At 38.0% G+C, this 24,840-nt stretch overlaps 1 protein-coding gene across 5 annotated transcripts in view; it reads right to left on the bottom strand.

Annotated features, from left to right (window-relative positions):
- The window catches only part of LOC122215074 (lithostathine-like), a 419,576-nt gene that overhangs the window by 15,886 nt on the left and 378,850 nt on the right, over nucleotides 1-24,840 (bottom strand). For all 5 annotated transcript variants that reach the window (XM_042930242.1, XM_042930243.1, XM_042930248.1 and 2 more), the window contains one exon: nucleotides 14,609-14,779. The gene's annotated coding sequence lies outside the window, so the exon portion shown is untranslated. The remainder of the gene's footprint in view (nucleotides 1-14,608; nucleotides 14,780-24,840) is intronic.

Below are 24,840 nucleotides of genomic sequence, written 5' to 3'. Positions count from 1 at the left end.
TAAATGAAAAGACTAAAAATATGGACTTCAAATACTCAGTAGTGGTGCAGTTGGGGATAATATATCTGCTGGGATGTTATCTATGTCTGTCAAAGCCCCGTGGCTAGTCAGAGTCTAGGACGGAAATGTGGGACTTTCTGTGCAGCTACTGGTTTGAGATTATGTGTGTATGTATATGTATACTTGCATGTAATTGTGTGTGTGTGTCAGCAGAGTGGTGAGAAATAATAGACATGGTTGACTCCAAAAACCTACATCTTGTCTCTGCCCTCTGACCACATTATCACATAAGGGTACCCAGCAGTCATTGTCCCTCCCTGGACCCTGGCTTGCTTTATTTATTCATTTATTTATTTATTTATTTATTTATTTATTTATTTATTTATTTTTGAGAGAGACAGAGACAGCCTGAGTGGGGGGAGAGGCATAGAGACAGGAAGACAGAGAATCCCAAGCAGGCTTTGCACTGCCAGCACACAGGCCAAAGCGGGGCTCAGACTCACAAAACCATGAGATCATGCCCTGAACGAAAACCAAGAGTTGGACACTTAACTGACTGAGCCACCCAGGTGCCCCTTTTGTCCCTGGCTTGTTATCTGTGACGCTAAGATCATGAAATTTGCTCTTCTTACTTCACAGTGCTTTCATAAGAATTATTTAAATAATACATCATTAGGAAGCATTGCGTAAAGGATTTCCTGTCAATGACACTCATCAGAGATTCTACAAACAGAAACCCTAGTCAACTCTCACAGACTAGCTTATGTCCTTCCTTCTTCACAAAACATTTCTAACTTATTTAGTAAACACATTTCTGTTTTTTCTCAACTCCTGTGGCACCAATAATTCTCCATAACTTATTTCTGAATGAGTCTCATATTCATTTTTATCTCAATGGGTGAACTCTAAGATTCTTGTAACTGGGGCCAATGTCTTACATGAAAGGTGGTGAACTAGGTAAGGGCAGTGGTTTTGGAGTCAACACATATTAATACAAATCCTAGTTTTTCCTAGGAAGTTGGTTTCCTAGAAGGCTGACCTTTTAAGTCTCAGTTTTTTCCTTTGAAAAATGGAGGTAGTAATAACTAGCTCAAAAATTTGGTGTGGTAATTAAATAAGACAATATCTGAAGGCTTTAGCATGGTTTCTGGCAAATAATAAGTACTGAGTAAAGGCAGGTATGATTACTTAATAATAATAGCCAAAAATGTTATGGTATTATTTATAACGATGACCTTGAGACACCATAAGAGTCTAGAGTGCTTTTGGAATCAGTGAAGAAAAGTTAGATTCAAATTCAACATGATATTTAGTCTTTAGTGTATTTTAATGGACCTGTGACTTTTAAACTATTATTACTTGCCTAGACTTTTGATACTTCACTGTGTCTTTCTTACTGCCAAAGAATAAAATTTGATATTTTGATTGTGAGCGAGCACCTTCATGTTGTTTTCATTTTTTTTTTCCCAAATGGTGATTTCTTTGGGGCCCCTGGATGGCTCAGTCAGTTAAGCATCTGACTTCGGCTCAGGTCATGATCTCACAGTTCATGGGTTTGAGTCCTGCGTTGGGCTCTGTGCTGACAGCTCAGAGCCTGGAGCCTTCTTCAAATTCTGTATCTCCCTCTCTTTCTGCCCCTCCCCTGCTCATGCTCTCTTCTTTCAAAAAAAAAATAACATTAAAAAATATATTTAAAAAATAAATGGTACTTTCTTTATCTGAAAAATCCAAGCACAAGTCTGATTTCCCTTTCTGCACTAGATTCTGACTAGTGCTCACAGATCTTCTCTGCAAAGCCTGCAGCCATCTCATATGTAATTTTGTCTACAGGTCTTGCCAGTGGATCCCAGCATCTATAAGACTTCCTCCTACTTTGGGTGCAAGGATCATCAGAGCTGAAGAAACAGAGCCTTACTTTCTGCCTGCCAGGTACTGATTCCATTCAACCTTGAGGTTTACATCATGGCAAACTACAATTTTTTATAGCAACATCATCAAGTACTCAGAAGAAGCTGTATGGTACTCTATGCCTAGGACTAGGTTAGAGATGTGATAAACTTCACGTCTCCACATGTGCCTTTCATGGGCCTGGAGACCATTTGGCACATAGGATGAGTCACTTGGAAAGCTAACACACATCATAGTGGGAACCCATCTGTCCCAAGTCCTCCAGTTTCTGAGACTGCCCTTTTCTTCAAGACTCAGGTAAAATAACTTGAGACTTAAAAGTATGTAACTAAGGGAAGTCTTCTGTGTGTTCTCCAAAGATTCCTGAGGAGGTTAGGGGAACGTTTCATTTTCTTGTGTCAGGCCTTGCTAAACCTGCCTGCCTCTTTGCTGTTTTCATCTCTTGACATTGGCTTTCATTCCTGAGTTTGACTTGTTTTGTGCCATACTAGGCAACTTTTTCTTATTTGATTTCCTGAAAATACCCATCTCAAAAATGTTTTTTGTGGTAAGTATTTACAGAAAAAGATGAGGATAGTGGAAAGTAATGCCAGTATAGGGAAGAAATGCACATCAAGATCAATGTCAAATAACAATTCCTTGAAATTCCCTGACAAATGGAATGTCTACTAGCTGAGGCTCTTCATGCCCCCCCCCCCCACCTACCTAGCCAATCTGGTCTCTCTTCTTTTCCTTCCCTTCATGTCTCTCTGCTTCTTGTTTTTTCCCCAAGGTTCTCTTTTCCTGTGTCTCATGAGATAGAGTGAACAACTCTCAAATCCATGTTACTTTTGTAGGCAGAGCAATTTTAGTGCTCTTGTGTTCATTCTTCCCAGCAATTCCAGGATAAAATTCAGAGGATGATGTTGTGCTTATTATCTTAAGAGAAATGTCAAAGTGTCTGTCTGAAACATGAAAAAAAAATCTCATTTATTGGTGATTTATTTCACTTTCCTACTAATTACAGGCAGTTTCAGTTGTATTTTAGAAGATACATTAAGTTTACAGTAAATAAGAGGAGGGGAAGTAGATAAGGATAATAAGAAAAAATGTAAAAAGGAAAAATGTGGCCATAATATGGGTCCTGAGACCTTCAGAATGGGACTGAAAAGAGAAGGAAAGAGATGTGACGATAAGGCAGAGTTCTAGACTTCACTTTCTAGCTCCATGGTAGTCTGGTGTGGCTTAAGTTGTGGCCAACAGCATGTGAGCAGACATAATGTGCACTATCTTTAGGTGTATATTTATATTTTTTTCCCTTCTGCCAGATGAATCAGTAGGTTGCTAAGAGCCACAGGTGAAAGAATCCTGGATCTCTGAAGGACTATATGGAACAGAACTCCTTTGCACAATGGACTGTGAATAAGGTCCACATTAATTTTCCCTCGACCCAGAGAAGAAATGAGTAGTAAATTGGTTACACTCCATGCTAATACTTTCATCTTCTCAAATACAACTGAAACTGCCTGTAATTAGTAGGAAAGTGAAAGAAATCACCAATAAATGAGATTTTTTTTCATGTTTCAGACAAACACTTTGACATTTCTCTTAAGACAATAAGCATAACATCATTCTCTGAATTTTTCCTAGGAATTTCTGGAAAGAATGGAGCACACGTTGTATATTACAAGTTGGCAGTAGTGTGTTGGATAAACCCCATGCCAGTACTTTTTCTCTATTGGAGAAGGATTCCTTATCATTATTAAATAGTGTTCTTTCCTTATCTTCAGTACTGGCCTCACAGTTCATTCTTCTTCAGAAAAATCTTTCCTAATTTTTCAGTGGTTATTAACTCTGTGCTTGATTAAATCAGTTTACATTAGGATTGTTCTCATGTTGTATCAGGTGTACTTGTTCAGTGGCTCTGGCTAGACCAAGATTAAAGTCCAATTGGACAGGCCAGTTATCTTCTTCATTCATTCAGATGGATACAAAGGAGTAGAGAGAGTTCTTTGAGAAGGGACTGGCAAACTTGTTCTGTAAAGAGCCAGCTAGTAAATGCTTTGGGCTTTGCAGGCCATACAGTTCTATCAGGACCACTCCAACCTGTTATTGTAGCAGGAACATAGCTATAGAAAATAAAATGAATAAGTGTGCCTTTGTTCCAATAAATTTCTATTTACAAAAACAGGAAGCAGAATGATTTGGCCTTTAGGCCACGATCCTGTTCTTGAGGATTCCTTAGACTTTCATAGTTTTCTATAGGGTACACATCTTCCCGTCTATGGAGAGCACCTTAATGCCCATAAAAACAATACACTCATCTTTTTATATGAGTGATCAGAGCCCAATGTATGGAAATCAATAGGATTAATCAATGTTCCTTAATTCAAATTGAACTGGGACCTGGTAAACTTTGAAAAAGTGAGGTAGTAGCCATCTTGATGTAAGAAAAAGTTAATTCTTATTAGAGAGGAACTCTTAAAACACCTTTTTTTTCCTTTTTTGCTCCACCTAAAATCTACTGTTTCTATCTTATTGACCAGATTGCATTTGAATGATGGCTTCAGAAAGAACACTGATGAAAAAAACAATGAAATCATCACTTTTAAGACATGGACCAATAGCCTCAACCTAACATTCATCTTGCATTTGTCTAAGAAGAATAGGTGTTCAATAAATATTTTTGAATGAATAACTACAATGTTTTTATATAATATCCTTTATAATATTATATGATTTCCATTTATTATATGAAAATTTGATTAAATGATTTAATATTTATATTGATTAACATTTGCTTATTCCAATACTTTCTTAATCTTTAAAAAAATATCTATAGTATTAATACATTAAGAGAAAATCACAGAAAAAGTCAAAATACATGGCAAACTTTAAGGTTTTTTATATATCTTGCTAAATTTCCAGGAAGCCTAGAATTTGAAACAAGGAAAAATAAATGATCAACCTGCTCTATTTCCAACAAAACTTATGAAAATAGACATATTCAAAGCTTTGGAATGAGAAGCCAAGTATAATTAAGGAAAACTGAGAGAGGGGGGAAATAGGCCATTTCCTCAGGATTTGGTAGAAACCTATAACAGAAGCGGCTCACTGTGCAGCCAAATCAATTCAGTTCATCACACCTTTATTGGATTATGGGTTTGTAAGTCTTTGAGTTTGATTCTGCCCATAAGTACTTATATTCTTGGTGGAGAAGAGTCTGTGAAGAAAATCAAATAACCCAATTCAATCTATAAGGCAAGTTTTACCCCGGTACCCAAATCAGATGAAGACATCACGAGAAAATAAAACTACAGATCAATATATCTTATTAATATGAATGTAAAAATCCTCAACAAAATCCTAGCAAACTGAGTCCAACAACATGTAAAAATAATTATATACCATGACCAAGTGGGATTTGCCTCAGTCATGCAAGATTGGTTCAAGCTGTGAAAACGACTTAATGTTATGCACCACATATACACCAAGTGACGATGTAGAGAAATCGGAGTCTTCATTAATTGCTGGTAGGAATGTGAAATGGCAAAGCCACTTACAAAAACAGTTTGGCAGTTCTTCAAAGAGTTAAATATGTAATTACTATATGTCCCATAAATTCCACTCTTAGGTATATGCCCAAAAGAAATTTTAAAAAATTCCATACAAAAACTTGTGCACAAATATTTACAGCAGTATTCATAATAGTCAAAAAGTAGACAGAACTCAAAAGTCCATCAAATGATGAATAAGCAAAATGTGGTATATCTACACAATGGAATATTAGTAGGTCATAAAAATGAATGAATGGTATAGGTTATAACATGTATGAATTTTGAAAACATAATGCTAGTCTAGGAAGATGGCAGTGTAGGAGGACACTGAGCTCACCACGCATCCTGCTGATCACTTAGATTCCACCTACACCTGCTTAAATAACCCAGAAAACCGCCAGAAGACTAGCAGAACAGAGTCTCTGGAGCCAAGCGCACACGAGAGGCCCACAGAAGAGTGTAGGAAGGGCGGCGAGGTGGTGCGCTCTACACGGACTGGTGGGAGGGAGCCGGGGCGGAGGGGCGGCCTGCAGGCCAAGCAGAGCGCCCGAGTCTGGCTTGCAAAAGCGGAGGGGCCGGACGGAGTATGTTCCGACAGCAAGCAGGACTTGACATCTGGAAGGTTATAAGCTAACAGCTCTGCTCAGAGAATGGAAGGGCTGGAGGACAACGGGAGGGAAAGTTGTTGAGCCCCAGACGACAGAGCTCAGCTTGGCGGGGAACAAAGGCGCTCGCCAGTGTCATCTCCCTCGCCCATCCCCCAGACAAAATCCCAAAGGGAACCGGTTCCTGCCAGGGAACTTGCTTGCACCGTGCAAATACCCAACACTGTGCTTCTGCGGATCCATCCTTCCAGCGGTGGGTCTGATGCCCTCCCAATGCTGCAGGGCCCCTCTCGAAGTGGATCACCAAAGGATAAGCGAGCTGAGAGTGTCCCTCCTGCCCCTGTGCACCTTGCGTATCCACCACAGCTAATATGCCAGATCGCCAGCACCACAAGACTGGCAGTGTGCAAGTAGCCCAGACAGGCCATACCACCCCACAGAGAATCCTGCCCCTAGGAGAGGAGAAGAGAAGGTACAAACCAGTCAGACTGTGGCCCCAGCGTGGGCTGGGGGCAGACATCAGGTCTGACCGCGGCCCCACCCACCAACGCAAGTTATTCAAGACAGCACAGGGGAAGTGCTCCGCAGTCCCGCACCACTCCAGGGAGTATCCAAAATGACGAGACGGAAGAATTCCCCTCAAAAAAACCTCCAGGAAATAAAAACAGCTAATGAACTGATCAAAAACGATTTAAACAATATAACAGAAAGTGAATTTAGAATAATAGTCATAATTAATCCCTGGGCTTGAAAACAGTATAAAGGACAGCAGAGAATCTATTGCTACAGAGATCAAGGGACTAAGGAACAGCCAGGAGGAGCTAAAAAATGCTATCAATGAGCTGCAAAATAAAATGGAGACAACCACGGCTCGGATTGAAGAGGCAGAGGAGAGAATAGGTGAACTAGGAGATAAAATTATGGAAAAAGAAGAAGCTGAGAAAAAGAGAGATAAAAAAATCCAGGAGTATGAGGGGAAAATTAGAGAACTAAGTGATGCACTAAAGAGAAATAATCTACGCATAATTGGTATACCAGAGGAGGAAGAGAGAGGGAAAGTTGCTGAAGGTGTACTTGAAGAAATAATAGCTGAGAACTTCCCTGAACTGGGGAAGGAAAAAGGCATTGAAATCCAAGAGGCACAGAGAACTCCCTTCAGATGTAACGTGAATCGATCTTCTGCACAACATATCATAGTGAAACTGGCAAAATACAAGGATAAAGAGAAAATTCTGAAAGCGGCTAGAGATAAACATGCTCTAACATATAAAGGGAGACCTATAAGACTCGTGACCGATCTCTCTACTGAAACTTGGCAGGCCAGAAAGGAATGGCAGGAGATCTTCAATATGATGAACAGAGAAATATGCAGCCGAGAATCCTTTATCCAGCAAATCTGTCATTTAGAATAGAAGGAGAGATAAAGGTCTTCCCAAACAAACAAAAACTGAAGGAATTTGTCACCACTAAACCAGCCCTACAAGAGATCCTAAGGGGGATCCTGTGAGACAAAGTACCAGAGACATCGCTACAAGCATGAAACCTACAGACATCACAATGACTCTAAACCCATATCTTTCTATAATAACACTGAATGTAAATGGACTAAATGTGCCAACCAAAAGATATATGGTATCAGAATGGATAAAAAATCAAGACCCATCTATTTGCTGTCTACAAGAGACCCATTTTAGATCTGAGGACACCTTTAGATTGAGAGTGAGGGGATGGAGGACTATTTATCATGCCACTGGAAGTCAAAAGAAAGCTGGAGTAGCTGTACTTATATCAGACAAACTAGACTTTAAATTAAAGGCTGTAACAAGAGATGAAGAAGGGCATTATATAATAATCACAGGGTCTATCCATCAGGAAGAGCTAACAATTATAAATGTTTATGTGCCGAATACAGGAGCCCCCAAATATATAAAACAATTACTCACAAATGTAAGCAACCTTATTGATAAGAATGTGGTAATTGCAGGGGACTTTAACACTCCACTTACAGAAATGGATAGATCATCTAGACACACAGTCAATAAAGAAACAAGGGCCCTGAATGATACATTGGATCAGATGGACTTGACATATATATTTAGAACTCTGCATCCCAAAGCAACAGAATATACTTTCTTCTCGAGTGCACATGGAACATTCTCCAGATAGATCACATACTGGGTCACAAAACAGCCCTTCATAAGTAAACAAGAATTGAGATCATACCATGCATACTTTCAGACCACAATGCTATGAAGCTTGAAATCAACCACAGGAAAAAGTCTGGAAAACCTCCAAAAGCATGGAGGTTAAAGACACCCTACTAAAGAATGAGTGGGTCAACCAGGCAATTAGAGAAGAAATTTAAGAATATATGGAAACAAACGAAAATGAAAATAAAACAATCCAAATGCTTTGGGATGAAGTGAAGGCAGTCCTGAGAGGAAAATACATTGCAATCCAGGCCTATCTCAAGAAACAAGAAAAATCCCAAATACAAAATCTAACAGCACACCTAAAGGAAATAGAAGCAGAACAGCAAAGACAGCCTAAACCCAGCAGAAGAGAAATAATAAAGATCCGAGCAGAAATAATCAATATAGAATCTAAAAAAACTGTAGAGCAGATCAACGAAACCAAGAGTTGGTTTTTTGAAAAAATAAACAAAAGTGATAAACCTCTAGCCAGGATTCTCAAAAAGAAAAGGGAGATGACCCAAATAGATAAATTCATGAATGAAAATGGAGTTATTACAACCAATCCCTCAGAGATACAAGCAATTATCAGGAAATACTATGAAAACCTATATGCCAACAAACTGGAAAACCGGGAAGAAATGGACAAATTCCTAAACACCCACACTCTTCCAAAACTCAATCAGGAGGAAATAGAAAGCTTGAACAGACCCATAACCAGCGAAGAAATTGAATCAGTCATCAAAAATCTCCCAACAAATAAAAGGCCAGGACCAGATGGCTTCCCAGGGGAGTTCTACCAGATGTTTAAAGCTGAGATGATACCTATCCTTCTCAAGCTATTCCAAAAAACAGAAAGGGAATGAAAACTTCCAGACTTATTCTATGAAGCCAGTATTACTTTGATTCCTAAACCAGACAGAGACCCAGTAAAAAAAGAGAACTACAGGCCAATATCCCTGATGAATATGGATGCAAAAATTCTCAATAAGATACTAGCAAATCGAATTCAACAGCATATAAAAGGAATTATTCAACATGATCAAGTGGGATTCATTCCTGGGATGAAGGGCTGGTTCAACATTCGCAAATCAATCAACGCGCTACATCACATTAATAAAAAAAAAAGATAACAACCATATGATCCTGTCAATCAATGCAGAAAAGGCATTTGACAAAATTCAGCAACTTTCTTAATAAAAACCCTTGAGAAAGTCGGGATAAAAGGAACACACTTAAAGATCATAAAAGCCATTTATGAAAAGCCCACAGCTAACATCATCCTCAATGGGGAAAAACTGAGAACTTTTTCCCTGAGATCAGGAACACGACAGGGATGCCCACTCTCACCGCTATTGTTTAACATAGTGTTGGAAGTTCTAGCATCAGCAATCAGACAACAAAAGGAAATCAAAGGCATCAAATTCGCAAAGATGAAGTTAAGCTTTCACTTTTTGCAGATGACATGATATTATACATGGAAAATCTGACAGACTCCACTAAAAGTCTGCTAGAACTAATACATGAATTCAGCAAAGTTGCAGGATACAAAATCAATGTACAGAAATCAGTTGCATTCTTATACACCAATAATGAAGCAACAGAAAGACAAATAAAGAACTGATCCCATTCACAATTGCACCAAGAAGCATAAAATACCTAGGAATAAACCTAAACAAATATGTAAAAGATCTGTATGCTGAAAACTATAGAAAGCTTATGAAGGAAATTGAAGAAGATATAAAGAAATGGAAAAACATTCCATGCTCATGGATTGGAAGAATAAATATTGTCAAAATGTCAATACTACCCAAAGCTATCTACACATTCAATGCAATCCTAATCAAAATTGCATCAGCATTCTTCTCGAAACTAGAACAAGCAAGCCTAAAATTCATATGGAACAACAAAAGGCCCCAAATAGCCAAAGAAATTTTGAAGAAGACCAAAGCAGGAGGCATCACAATCCCAGACTTTAGCTTCTATTACAATGCTGTAATCATCAAGACAGCATGGTATTGGCATCAAAACAGACACATAGACCAATGGAATAGAATAGAAACCCCAGAAGTAGACCCACAAATGTATGGCCAACTAATCTTTGACAAAGCAGGAAAGAACATCCAATGGAAAAAAGATGGTCTCTTTAACAAATGGTGCTGGGAGAACTGGACAGCAACATGCAGAAGGTTGAAACTAGACCACTTTCTGACACCATTCACAAAAATAAACTCAAAATGGATAAAGGACCTGAATGTGAGACAGGAAACCATCAAAACCCTAGAGGAGAAAGCAGGAAAAGACCTCTCTGACCTCAGCCATAGCAATTTCGTACTTGACATATCCCCAAAGGCAAGGGAATTAAAAGCAAAAATGAACTACTGGGACCTTATGAAGATACAAAGCTTCTGCACAGCAAAGGAAACAACCAACAAAACTAAAAGGCAACCAACGCAATGGGAAAAGGTATTTGCAAATGACATATCGGACAACGGGTTAGTATCCAAATCTAGAAAGAGCTCACCAAACTCCACACCCGAAAAACAAATAACCCAGTGAAGAAATGGGCAGAAAACATGAATAGACACTTCTCTAAAGAAGACATCCAGATGGCCAACATGCACATGAAAAGATGCTCAACGTCGCTCCTCATCAGGGAAATGCAAATCAAAACCACACTCAGATATCACCTCACGCCAGTCAGAGTGGCCAAAATGAACAAATCAAGAGACTATAGATGCTGGAGAGGATGTGGAGAAACGGGAACCCTCTTGAACTGTTGGTGGGAATGCAAATTGGTGCAGCCACTCTGGAAAACAGTGTGGAGGTTCCTCAAAAAATTAAAAATAGACCTACCCTATGACCCAGCAATAGCACTGCTAGGAATTTACCCAGCAATAGCACTGCTAGGAATTTACCCAAGCAATAGCACTGTCTGTCCAAATGTACAGGAGTATTGATGCATAGGGGCACTTGTACCCCAATGCTTATAGCAGCACTCTCAACAGTAGCCAAATTATGGAAAGAGCCTAAATGTCCATCAACTGATGAATGGATAAAGAAATTGTGGTTTATATACACAATGGAGTACTACGTGGCAATGAGAAAGAATGAAATATGGCCCTTTGTAGCAACATGGATGGAACTGGAGAGTGTTATGCTAAGTGAAGTAAGTTATACAGAGAAAGACAGATACCATATGGTTTCACTCTTATGTGGATCCTGAGAAACTTAACAGAAACCCATGGGGAAGGGGAGGAAAAAAAAAAGAAAGGTTAGAGAGGAAGGGAGCCACAGAGACTCTTAAAAACTGAGAACAAACTGAGGGTTGATAGGGTGTGGGAGGGAGGGGAAAGTGGGTGATGGGCATTGAGGAGGTCACCTGTTGGGATGAGCACTGGGTGTTGTATGGAAACCAATTTGACAATAAACTATATATTGAAAAAAAAAAAAAGAAAAGAAAACATAATGCTAAGTGAAATAAGTCAGTGACAAAAGATCACATACTGTAAGATTTTAAGATTCCATTTGTATGAAATGTCCAAAATAGACAAATTTGTAGAGACCCAAAGTAGACTAATGTTTGCTTATGGCTGGTTGAATTGAAGAAAAATAGAGAGTGACTGGTACTGGGTACGATATTCCATCTTGGAGTGGTGAAAATGTTCTAATATTGATACAGTGATGGCTGCACAATTCTGTAACAGTAATAAAGCCACTAAAATCATAGACTTTAAATGGATGAATTATATGATGTGTGAATTATATTTCTACAAAGATATTAAACTCTTTAAAAAATGAAATGAGTCAAGAATTAAAAGGTGGGTGATAAGGATAGTAGGCCATCCAATGTTACATTAATTTCAGATATACAACATAGTGATTCCACCAGTGTATATACATTATGCTATACTTACCACTAGTGTAACTACCATCATGTAACACTATTACACTACTATTGTAGTGTTTCTTTTATCCTATGCTGTTCCTATTATCCCCCCCACTTACTAATTCCATAACTGGAAGCCTGTATCTCCCACTCCCCTTTAGTTATTTTGCCCATTCAACCATGCCCCTTTCCTCTGATAACCATAAGTTTGTTCTCTGTATTTATGCATCTGTTTCTGCTTTCTTTGTTTGTTTGCTTAATCTTTGTTTTTCTTTCAGATTCCACATATAAATGAAATGATATGGAATTTGTCTTCTTTGTCTGACTTATTTCACTTGGTCCATCCATATTGTCGAAAATGGTAAGATCTTAGCATCATTGAAGTTCTGAGGAGAAAGACAGGGAGAGGTAGAGGGAAAACAAGAGGGAGAGAGAACTTTGGAGGGATAGGGTATACCTATCACTTCAGAACAGTAACTTCCTAAACTTATCCATATTATTTTTCTGATATTCTGGAATTCATAATGAGGCTAAAAGAATAGGTAATAATTCATTTCCATTTACCAAAATGTGCCTTTGAGCTTAATGTGACCTTCACCTATTAAAGACCTAGTACAAAATGGGGCTTTGTCAATGAGTGATGACTTCAAGGCATGCCAAACAGTGTTCATGTACTTGGGTACTAACAAGTAACTGAAGCATCTGAGGATACATAGTAGACCCTTTCTCAAAGAAAGGAATTGGATCCTATTTGTAGAATGTCGTATGGGAATCCCCCAGTAAAGCAACATGCAAGATGGACCAACCATGCTGAATAAAAATGGGGCACTTTGGAGAAATTCTAATTTTGGGAACAAACAAATTTGGGAACAAATTCAAAGACCAATTGAGGATTTGGGACCATGCTCCTGAGAGGAGGGGACACTAAAATTATCCTTTGCCTGGAGCCATCCACTGGGGTCTCACTTCTTTGGGCCTTGTTACTACCAAATCTTTGATGTAATTCTGTATTGCACACTCCACTCCAAAGAGTTCCTTTAATTGTGCACTGTCAAAATTGTGAAACCATAGACTTGAGGGTCAGTCCCAAATATAACACCAATCCATCAGGTCAGAAGCAATTACACATATATGTGAGGTCTGTCCAGCTTCAATCCAGCTGTATAACATAGAAGGGAGTTAGGGGTATAAAGTATTATGTCAGTTGAAATGCTTGAGGATGGTTTTATAAAAAATTAATTGAAGTCATTGAAGTAATTTTTCTCTAGATATCAGCATTTTGGTCCTTTAGTTCTTTGAGTGAGGTAAAAATGTGGCTAATGCTGTAAGCTAATTAATTGCTCTGTGCACAAACATTAATTACGAAGAGATAAGGTTCAATACTAGCTGTACACGGGGTGTTAAGCAGCCAGCTAGGTTTTGAAAAGAAAAGAAGAAAAAGCTCATTTCTTGGAAAGGAGAATGAAGAAATGAGAGTTATTGGATTTAAGCTAGGAAAATCCATCAGGATAAAACATATCCTTGTTTCTTTACCTTTTTGATGAAATGCTGCATGATTTATGCATCTCATCTTTGCAGGGATATTAGAATTGTGACAAACACCCAGCAAAATATTCTGCATGGTACATGAAGGTCAAGAGTGAGATTTAAGCTGGGTGTGGAACATCTATTTTGTCAAAGGCTTTATCTACAATCTTTGGGCTTCAGCCTCCACTCTGGACACATTTTCAACTATGGACCTCTCAAACTTGCTTAAGAAATAATTTCCTTACTTTAACTGTTAATTGACCTTTAATTTAAACACGGTCTAACTCCTAACAGACATTTAGCATAATTTCTGATGCACAAAGTACTCACTACATCCTTGTTGAATGAATGAATGAATGAATGAATGAATCAATCAATCAATCAATCAATGAGACTACTCAGTTGTGGCTGTCTGAGTCTACACCTGCTTCACTGTTGGGAGAACACAAAGCATATATTATACAAAATGTCAAAAGGTAGATTTTGTGTGAGAATGAAAGCTTATACAATTTATATCATAAATAAGCAAAGAGTGACTGTATGGTATCCTTTGAAAATTCTCCAGAAAGACGCCTCGCCGAGTAGATCTCTTTCTGTTGACTAAAGTTTTACATTTTGACTAATACCTTATGTCTGGTTAAAAGAACACTGCCCTTGGGATAGAATGCATTCATATGTTGCAGATGTAAATACTTCCATAAGAAAAGACTTACCACTGGGGCACCTGGGTGGTTCAGTCGGTTGAGCATCAGACTTCAGCTCAGGTCATGATCTCACAGCTTGTGAGCTCGAGGGCTGCATCGGGCTCTGTGCTGATGGCTCAGAGAGCCTGGAGCCTACTTCAGATTCTGTGTTTCCCTCTATCTGCCCCTCCCCTGCTTGTGCTCTTTCTCTCCTTCTCTCAAAAATGAATGAAAACATTTTAAAATTTTTTAAAAAGAAAAGACTTACCAGATTCATTCCGCATGCTGAGTGAGGGTCTGAAGACTGCTCCCAGAAACAAAACAACTAATGGACGCGGTTTGCTGGAGGAAGGGTGGTGCAATGCCTTACAGCAGAAGTTGAGAAGGGTAGACGTGAAGGTTTGTAGCAGCTGTACGACAGCATGAGGGTACCAAGAACCTGAAGACGGGAGAAAAGGAATGAACTGAATTGGAGTTTAGGAATGTGGGAGGCAGTTGCTGATGTCTTAATTATTAAGAAGCAGCTGGGATAGACTCTGTCTTTACAGCACAATGAGACTGCATCTCGTGTCGCTATTTCACCTTTTGACTATGAGTGAGAGATGACTGTAGAACATCAGCACCAAACAAGTCTTTTATCATCGAAACTAATCACTTCCTTTTACAGTTCCAGTTAAGTAATTTGGGCTAAGTCACACTTAAGTAGTTGATGATGAGAGCCCCCCTTCTGCAGTGTTTTTGCAGTAATCCACAAATATGCAAGTTATAATTCTTCTGCCTGTTTTATTCCCCAAATTTCACAGGTATGAAAATAAAGGATTTCCAAGCTGATAGTGGAAGCCACCTGAAGCTGAGCCACGTTGTGTCCCAGTCTCAGTGCAGGTGGTTACTCTAAAGAAACACACAAATCTAAGAATCAGAAGGAAATGATGAACACTTAATATTTTGCAGTTATTCAGAAAAATACATTTGTAACATTCAGCTAATCCTCCTGTAAATACTTTCTCAAAGTCTCATCCATCACAGTATAGCTGCCCCCAGTCTCTCTTCCCCTTTTTCTAGTTCTCCTTTGAACCCAAGCTATACTGGCTGTGACTATCTTAATTTCTCACTTTCTGTGTTGATTTGTCTCTTCAGAGGAAAAGACAAGTATTTTTCTTACAAAATTAATTACATTATCCATGCTTTTTAAAATTATTCTTACCACCTCTCATTTCCTACATGGAAAACCAGACCCATTAACTTCATGGGCAAGGAAAATATTTCCTTAGTAGCCTGAGAATAATCTTATGTTACATTATAACTAGAATGTATGGGAGAAATGCAATCATAGTTTAAATACATGTAGAAAAACTATATGATATAATTCAGCATTACTTGTGTTTAAAAATAAAAGCTCTTGGAAAAACTTGGAAGTGAATTTCCTAACCCCCAAAAAAGGTATTTACAAAGGCCTATAGCAAACATCAAAGTATCTTAAAGATAGGGGAAGAAGGAACCCATTTTTTTTTTTTTTTTTTTAATTTTTTTTCAACGTTTTTTATTTATTTTTGGCACAGAGAGAGACAGAGCATGAACGGGGGAGGGGCAGAGAGAGAGGGAGACACAGAATCGGAAACAGGCTCCAGGCTCTGAGCCATCAGCCCAGAGCCTGACGCGGGGCTCGAACTCACGGACCGCGAGATCGTGACCTGGCTGAAGTCGGACGCTTAGCCGACTGCGCCACCCAGGCGCCCCAGAAGGAACCCATTTTATCACCACTGATCTTTAGTATAATATCAGATGTCTGGCCAATATGGGAGGACCCTCAAAAATAACAAGCAGTATTCATATGAGACAAAACTGTTGTGATACATATATATATTATGATCCTTCACATAGAAAACACAAGAAGACCAACAGACTATTAGATACGTTAAAGATCAGCACATGCAAATCAATAATATATTTGTAAAAATTTTTATATTTATTTATTTGAGAGAGAGAGAGAGAGAGAATGAGCAGGGAGGGGCAGAGAGGGGACAGAGGATCTGAAGCAGGCTCCACGCTCACAGTCAAAAGGCCAATGTGGGGCTTGAAGTCACAAACTGCGAGATTATGACCTGAGCCAAAGCTGAACACTTAACCAACTGAGCCACCCAGGCACCCCAATAATATATTTTATACTGGAAGTTACTGATTAGAAAATGTAATTGAGAAAGAAAATAGCATGTACAACAATAGGTGTAGAGTATATAGGAATCAACCAATAAAAATGTGCAAATTTTATGAATAAAATTATACTAATCTTTAAAAAAATGTTTTTAATGTTTATTCTTGAGAGAGAGAGAGAGAGAGAGTGAGTGGGGAGGGTCAGAGAGAGAGGGAGACACAGAATCTGAAGCAGGCTCCAGGCTCTGAGCTGTCAGTACAGAGCCTGAGGTGAGGCTCAAACCCGTGAGCTGTGAGATCATGACTTGAGTCAAAGTTGGACACTTATCCCACTGAGGCACCCAGGTGCTCCTATGAATAAAATGTTATTTAAAAACTTTTAAAAAGCTGAAATAATGGAGAAATATACCAGACGAAATGAGGATTTCATATTGCAAATATGTCAATTTTCCCTAAGTTCATCCAAAAATATAATGAAACTCTAGTTGAAATCTGAGGATATGGGGAGGTGAAATTCGATAATCTGCTTAAAATGCACATGGAAAAAGTAAAGGTTAAAAATGAAGAAAGAAAACTTCTCAAAAGAATTAACACTATGATATACTAGAATGTAATATATACTACAATATATTACAAAGCCAAGGCAATTAAAACAATGTAGAAATGGGTCAGAAAAAGACAAAGAGACCAAAAGAACAGTCTGGAAAGTTAAGACATACACCCATATCTACAAAGCTCCCCCATTTGATAATGGTGACAACATGAAGCAGTAGGGAAGACATTGCTTGACAAATAGTGTTGAGAAGTTTGTTTTCAATATGAAGAAAAGTAAAACTGGATTATATTCCAAATAGTAAAGAAAAATAATTTTCTGATAGATTAAAGACAAAAACATTAAGGGAAAAACTAGAAAACCATTAAAGAAATATATATATATATATATATATATATATATATATATATATATATATACATATATAAAGCAAGGAAAAAATTCTTAAAGACACCAAATGCAAAAACCATAAAAGAAAACATTTTGTAGATTTAACTATGTCAAAATTAGATTGTAAATAATTATAGTGTGAGAGAATAAGTATTCATCTATAGAGAGATAATTAATAAAGGGTTAATATTAATTAATGCATAATTAATAAAGGATTAGCACATAACCAAAAGAAAGATAATCTTCTCAATAGAAAACTAGGCAAAACATAAATAGGCAATCCAAAAAGGCAAAACCAAGAATTGCTAATGTGCATGTAAAGAGATGCCCAATTTCATTAATTATCAGAGAAATGCAAATTAAACTAACAATGATACAGTACCCTATACCCATCTGATTGGCAAAAGTTAAAGTCTGATAAAATCATGTTCTGGTGAGGATGTGAAAACAGGAATTGTAAACGAGTAGAGCTATTCTGAAATAATTTGTAAGTATTTAATAAAGTTAAATATGTACATACCTAATACTGAATATGGAACCTAGATTATTTCTTACACAGATGCACAGAAATATAAATGATTGGGCAAGAATATTCATCACAGTATTGCTTACAATAGCCAAAGCCTCGAAACAGCCTAAATGTCCATCAAAAATATGTTATCTAGGGGGCCTAAGTGGCTCAATTGGTTAAGCATCTGACTTCAGCTCAGGTCATGGTCTCATGGTTCATGAGTTCGAGTCCGCACTGGGCTCCGTGCTGACAGCTCAGAGCCTGGAGCCTGCTTTGGATTCTGTGTCTTCCTCTCTCCCTGCCCCTCCCCTGCTCACTCTCTGTCTTTCTCTTTCTCAAAAATAAATAAACATTAAAAAAATGTTTTTAAATGTGCTATCTAGAAAGTATGAAGAGTTATGCATAAGCTAAAAGGAGCATTCCAGATTTTTACCTAGCTATAGATTGGTCTATATAGATAGATGCATAAATGGGTATCAGTATGGATTGATCTCAGAAATAGATCTCAGAAAAACTGTCATGTTGAAATATTAAAATTGTAATTTATTGTATAGAACAATACCAATAACGTAAATTAAATGGTTAAGAGTGGGTACCTATGCTAATAAGACTGATGAAACAAAAAGAGGGAAGAATAAAATTAAACACAGAACAGAGAATATACACAGACCAATTAAGATAGAGTTACAAAATTATTACAGTCAAATCCACGTCAGTGCACCTGAATTTATATACATACATACATGTGTAGCTATATATTTGTGTCACATAAGAATTTGCTAATTTTTTCAATTAAATACATGTCAGGTTTTGTTTTAAAATGACTTCACATTTTCTTCCATTAATTCTTCTGACAAGTAATCTGAAGTGCACTGTTTTGTACTTGTCCACATGGAGACTCCTTGGTTACTAGTGTGACCCACTTTCCCAGAGTGAGTATAAAACCCAGCCGTTGTCTTTCCTTGTCTGCATGGTTTGTCATAATCAAGATGCTCTGTACTTCTCTGCAAAGCTCAAGATCTAATTGAGGGTTTTACTCCACAGTTCATTTATATACATATCAGATAAGACTCGTTGGTATTCAACAAAACCCGTCAGTTAGCAACTCATTTCTGAGTTCCTCATTGCCTGAATCATTTATGAGCTCTGGTGCCACCTTAAAAAGACTCTGTATCTGTCCTGTTTATATATCTTCCTTGTGGCCTAAATCGCTGACAAATTCTGGTTAACTGAAAGTTTGTTCTAAATTTGGTTTTGCTCAATCTTTTTTATTTTTTAATTTTTTTAATGTTTTATTTATTTTTGAGAGAGAGACAGAGTGCGAGCGTGAGAGGGGCAGAGAGAGAGGGAGACACAGAATCCGAAGCAGGCTCCAGGCTCCGCGCTGTCAGCACAGAGTCCAATGCAGGGCTCGAACTCATGAACTATGAGCTCATGGCCTGAGCTGAAGTCAGATGCTTAACCAACTGAGCTACCCAGACTCCCTGGTTTTGCTCAGTTTTTGATGTTTTAACCACAACAGATATTTATTGACTTCTTTTTATTTTTTTTAAGTTTATTTTGAGAGAGAGAGAGCATGCACATGCACACATAAGGGAGGGGCAGAGAGAGAGAATCCCAAGCAGGCTCCATGCTCTCAGCTGAGCCCGACTCTGGACTCGAACTCACAGACCATGAGATCATGACCAGAGCAAGAATTAAGAGTCAAAAGCTTAACTGACTGAGCCACCCAAGCATCCCTATTGACTTCTTAAAACAGATATATTTTTTTGAGTTCTTACAATAGTGATATCTATTGAAAAAGAACCCTTTGGAGGGAAGATCTTTTCCCTCTCTCTGTAGGATGTGCTTAATCCTTTGGTTTATGAGTTCATAATCAAGGCATTTACAGCCACCTGAGATAGTCAATTTGTATTATGGATGACTTCTCCAGGAGGGAGTAGTCTGTCTCACCTAGACAAAGCCTTGGTAATTCACTTCCTTAAAATTAATGAAAACACCACAGTAGAAATTACATTGAAATTCACTTGCTTTTTCTGTAATTCAGTCAGATTTAGAGAATCCAGATAGTGTTCTGGGATTGTTGTGCCAATTTCCCCATTTTTCTCTGAACAAATATCTACTGTGAATAAATGAAGTGGCCTGGGAAGTGTGGGAAGCTAGTAAGATTGTCCCAGGATGTTCATATGACAACAGTGGTTTCCTACATTATATCTCATCCACAAAGTCTTTTTCTTAAAAAAGTTTTGTTAATTTTTATTCATTTTTGAGAGACAGAGAGACCAGAATGTGAGTGGGGGAGGGGCAGAGAGAGACAGAATCTGAAGCAGGCTCCAGGCTCCCAGCTGTCAGCACAGAGCCTGACGTGGGGCTGGGGCTTGAACTCACTGACTGTGAGATCATGACCTGAGCCAAAGTTGGATGCTCAACTAAGTGAGCCACTCAGGCGCCCCATGTTCACAAAGTCTTATACCACAAGACCCCATCCTGGATCAGGACCTCTAATCTCTATGACATCTTGGTGGGTAAAGAGCTTGAGCTGATGATGAGACAAGGCTGATTTCCTAAACTGACTTTCCCTCTATTTTCAAACTCTGTTCATGGGCTATAAAATGAAAATAATAATAATAATAATAATAATAATAATAATAATAATAATTCTCATCTTACAGGGCCAAAAAGCAGTATGGCATAGTTTCTACAAGTTTGGGCACAGATTCATTTGGTCCTGGAGTCAATTTTCAGAACTGTTTTACTAATTATGTTTTCCTAGACAAGTTGATTAACTTCTCTTTATGTTTTATTCCTATCTGCAAAACAAGGATAATTTAAAAGTACCTATATTATAAATGGTTGTGAGGGTAAAATTAGGTAGCTCAAGTAAACCTGTTAACAGAGGGCCTGACACATAATTAGAGCTCAATAAATGCTGGCAATATTATTATTATGGCTGTTGTGAAAATTGAAATGATGGCTATTTATGCAAATCACTCAGCGTTAAGCTTGGTGCCGAATAGACACTCAATTAATATTAGTTCCCTTCTTAGCAATGAAAAAAGTGTGGATCTAATTTGCATAGGACTTGAAAGAGTGCTATCTCAAAAAACACCATAGGAAAACAAAACAACTCTCCTATACTAAGGAATTACATAGCGACATCTGTTAGAAAGTGTTGTAGACAGCCTTCTCATCAAGATACCTCAGTCTTCACTAAGAAAACAGCTAAGATTTCCTAACAAGAGAAAGATGGCCCAAATCTTCAAAGAAAGATCCAAAGGAATGAGATGGACACATCAGAGCTGTCCTTTGCCTCTCCCACATTCCTTGCAGATACTCTTCAGTCAAGTGACAGAGGAAAAAAGAGTCTGATATTTTGTTTTGTGAGTGAACAGAGCCAGTCTGGCTTGACCTTAAACACTGAGTAAACAGCCTGTCCCAGAGAAAGGGGAGATACTGTTGGCCAGCACCACCCATGAGAAAATGAATAGGAGGAACCTGAGCCAGAGATGGAGAGCAGAGAGGAATGAGAAATATGAGAGGTAAGTATTGTCATGATAACTCTTTCAGATGTGGGTTAGCATTTGAGCTCATTAAGTCCTTTCAAATAAATTCCCTGTTCCTGGCAAAGCTTCTTATTTAATGAGAAAGTCTAGATCTCACTCCTCTACCTTCCAAGGTAGCCAACTGAGGGGACTCAAGTTGTCCCCTGTTGAGATAGCTTCACAGGCATTACACTGACTTTACTCAAGGGGGAACTGGAGAGATAATGTTGTGGGAAAATGTTGTCCATGCCAAGATATGAGCAGAGAGAAAAATAATTTCTAGGTATTGCAATGGATTTCAAAGACATTAGCAGGGAAAACAGGAACATAGAGCATTTGATTTTTATCAGGGTTCCCGTAGTCCATTCAAGAGTCTTCTACCCCAGACTGTGGCTTGGGCCGACTGTAGCCATCTTCCATATTGGTGTCCTCAGTGAGAGAGATAAGGACTTCAAGCATAAAAACTCTACTCAATGGTCAGTCAGGAATCAGATCAGTCTTGAACATGTACTCTTTTATTCATTTAAATAGCATCTATAAACTGTACTATGTAGCAATCTCTTTGCCAGGAGTGATGGACTTAATGATGAATGAGTCTCTGTCCTCATGAATCTTACAATCTAGTATAGAAGGAAGATATAGAAACAGATAATCCTATAAGCCACAATAAGGCAGGTATAAAACTAGATATATGTACAAGGTCTACTACAATCAAGAACAGGGGATTCAACACAGTTGAGACAGAGAGGAAGGAGATAAAGTAATTTCAGGGAAAATATATTGTAATATGTAATATTTAAGCTAAGATTAAAGTCAAGGGAAGTCGATCAGGGGCCATAGAATGACATTTTAGAAAGAAGGAAGAGTAAAGCAGTCAGAGAAGTCAGGAAGAATGTTGTACAAGAAGTGGTGTTGCCAAAGAGCAAAGTGGCAGGGAGGAGCGAAAGATGAATCTGAGAGGCAAGTAGAGTCAGAAGACAAGGGACCTGAACTTCATGCCAAAGGAGTGAGGAGTCAAATTATTTTAGCAGAAGAGTGACATGGTAAGATTTCTATGTCAGAAAAATCTCCCTGGAAACAACAAAGAACAGAGATTGGTGGAAGGCATGGCTGAAAGCAGAGAATGCAGGTAGAGAATAATGCAATAGTTTGTTGAGAAATTATCAGGGCCTAAACTAGTTGCAGGTAGGAGAATTTAAAAGAAGGTATGGATCTAATGACATTTGATAAATTTAGGAGGTAAAATATTCAGGTTTGTTGTGATTGGTTGGAAGCAGTTTGTGATGGTATATCAACTGAGGTAGAGAATACAGAAAGAATTATCCTGATAGGTTGCCATACACACACCAGTCTTCTCACAGTGAATGAATTCTATATGGTCCTTCTCCATCGGAGAAAGGAGAAAAGGATGAGATTTCCTGGATGGTGTTCCCTTGCTACTGGAGGGGGTCTATGATATATTGTTAAGAATAACATATTTTTGTCTCTCTCAGTCAGAAGAGACAAATACCATATGATTTCACTCATATGTCAAATTTAAGAAACAAAACAAAGAAAAAAAGAGACAATTACAAAAAACCTAGACTCTTAAATGTAGAGAACGCGCTGATGGTTGCCAGAGAAGTGGGTGGGGGGATGGGTGAAATAAGTGAAGAGGGTTAAGAGTATACTTATGGTGATGAGCACTGAGTAATGTATAGAATTGTTGAATCACTGTATTGTACACCTGAAATTAATGAAACACTGTATGTTAATTACACTCTAATTTAAAAAAAAACTACAAGGATTCAAAAGAAAAATAAAACACATCTTTTTATATCCATGCAATGGAATATTATTCACAAATATTCACACAAAAAGGAATGCGCTATCAAGCCATGAAAATTCTTAGAGAAACTTTAGGTGAAAGAAGCCAATCTTAAAGGCTATATACTGTATGACTGCAACTTCCTGGCATTCTGGAAAATGCAAAACTATGAATGTGAAAAGTGAAAAGACCAGTGGTTGCAAGGGGTCGGGAAGAGTGAAGAAGGAGTGAACAGGTGGAACACAGAAAAATCGTAGTATGGTATAACTAATCTGTATGATATTATAATGGTAGGTACATGCCATTATTCATTTGAGAAAACCTATAGACTACACAACACAGAATGAACTTTAGTATAAACTATCATCTGTAGCTCATAATAAAGTATCAATACTGGCTCATCAGTTGTAATAAATATACCACTAAATGCAAGATGTTAATAGTGATAGAAACTATGTGATGTATGTGCATCTGGAGGGGTAGAGAGTGAAAAAGTATATAATAACTTGCCATAATTTATGCTCAATTTTTCTGTAAGCTTAAATATTTTTTAAAAAGTTGATAATAAAACAATATATTTCCTGCCACATCTGCTTCTTAATTTACAGAAAACTGTTACTGCAGGGTAGCCTCAGCTCAACACCAAATATGACTTAGTTCCCTAGGGTTTACCTGGAATTTTTTATGTACATATGTGCATAATGTATTGCTAACATGGATAACACAAATCATGTGGAATTTTATTTCAGTTTTGGAAAAATTCTTCAAGCTTTAGAGCCAATAAATCCTCCATTTGTTTGATTATTCATTATTACATCAGAAGGTGCATACAGTACCTTGTATTACTATTGATATGTCCATATAACCCTAGAATTCAGTTATTACTTCTTCCTCACTTATCTCATATTTTCTGCTTTGTGCATTATGATCTCCAAGATGAAAAGCAGGGGCAATTTATTTAGTTTGGGATTTCTAATTTCTCCCATCACTGGTTTGGCAGTGGGCTCTGAAACAGAGCAACCTCTTAGAATCCAGAAAGGAGAATTAATCTATAAAAATTCAATTAACCTGTACAATGCTCATTGAGTCCTCTCGAAATGTAATCAGAGTTTTCTTAACTTATTAGTCGCTTCGCCTATTTTGCATCTTGTAGCCTGTGACGATGACACTAAACAAATAGAATAATGCTGACAAGCTAAACAAACTAATAGGGTACATCTAAAGTTTGGATCCTTCCATCACTTGTTAAAGACATTCACATAAATGTCACCTGTGAGTTGCAGAAGCAAGGCTTCAAGTGCTGGTAGGCTGTGAGGTTAAGCCATCACACCCTGCCTGACACAGGAATTCACAAAGCAGATGTGTTGCCTGCTCTACTCCCGACTTACTGTGTCCACTCAGAGAAAGCGTCACACTCTTAGAATCCAGTCTCTGGATCCCATATAATAGAGCTTATCTCAGAGCCAGTATTCACAACAAAGCTGTTGAAGAAGCTGTCAAAGAAGGATAATAAAGGACTATGGATTATTCCAAGCATTTGAAATGA

Source organism: Panthera leo, chromosome A3, assembly GCF_018350215.1.
Source record: "Panthera leo isolate Ple1 chromosome A3, P.leo_Ple1_pat1.1, whole genome shotgun sequence".
NCBI classification, from domain to species: domain Eukaryota; kingdom Metazoa; phylum Chordata; class Mammalia; order Carnivora; family Felidae; genus Panthera; species Panthera leo.
Note: the sequence above shows the minus strand (reverse complement) of the source record. Positions and strands in the feature narration are given on the sequence as shown.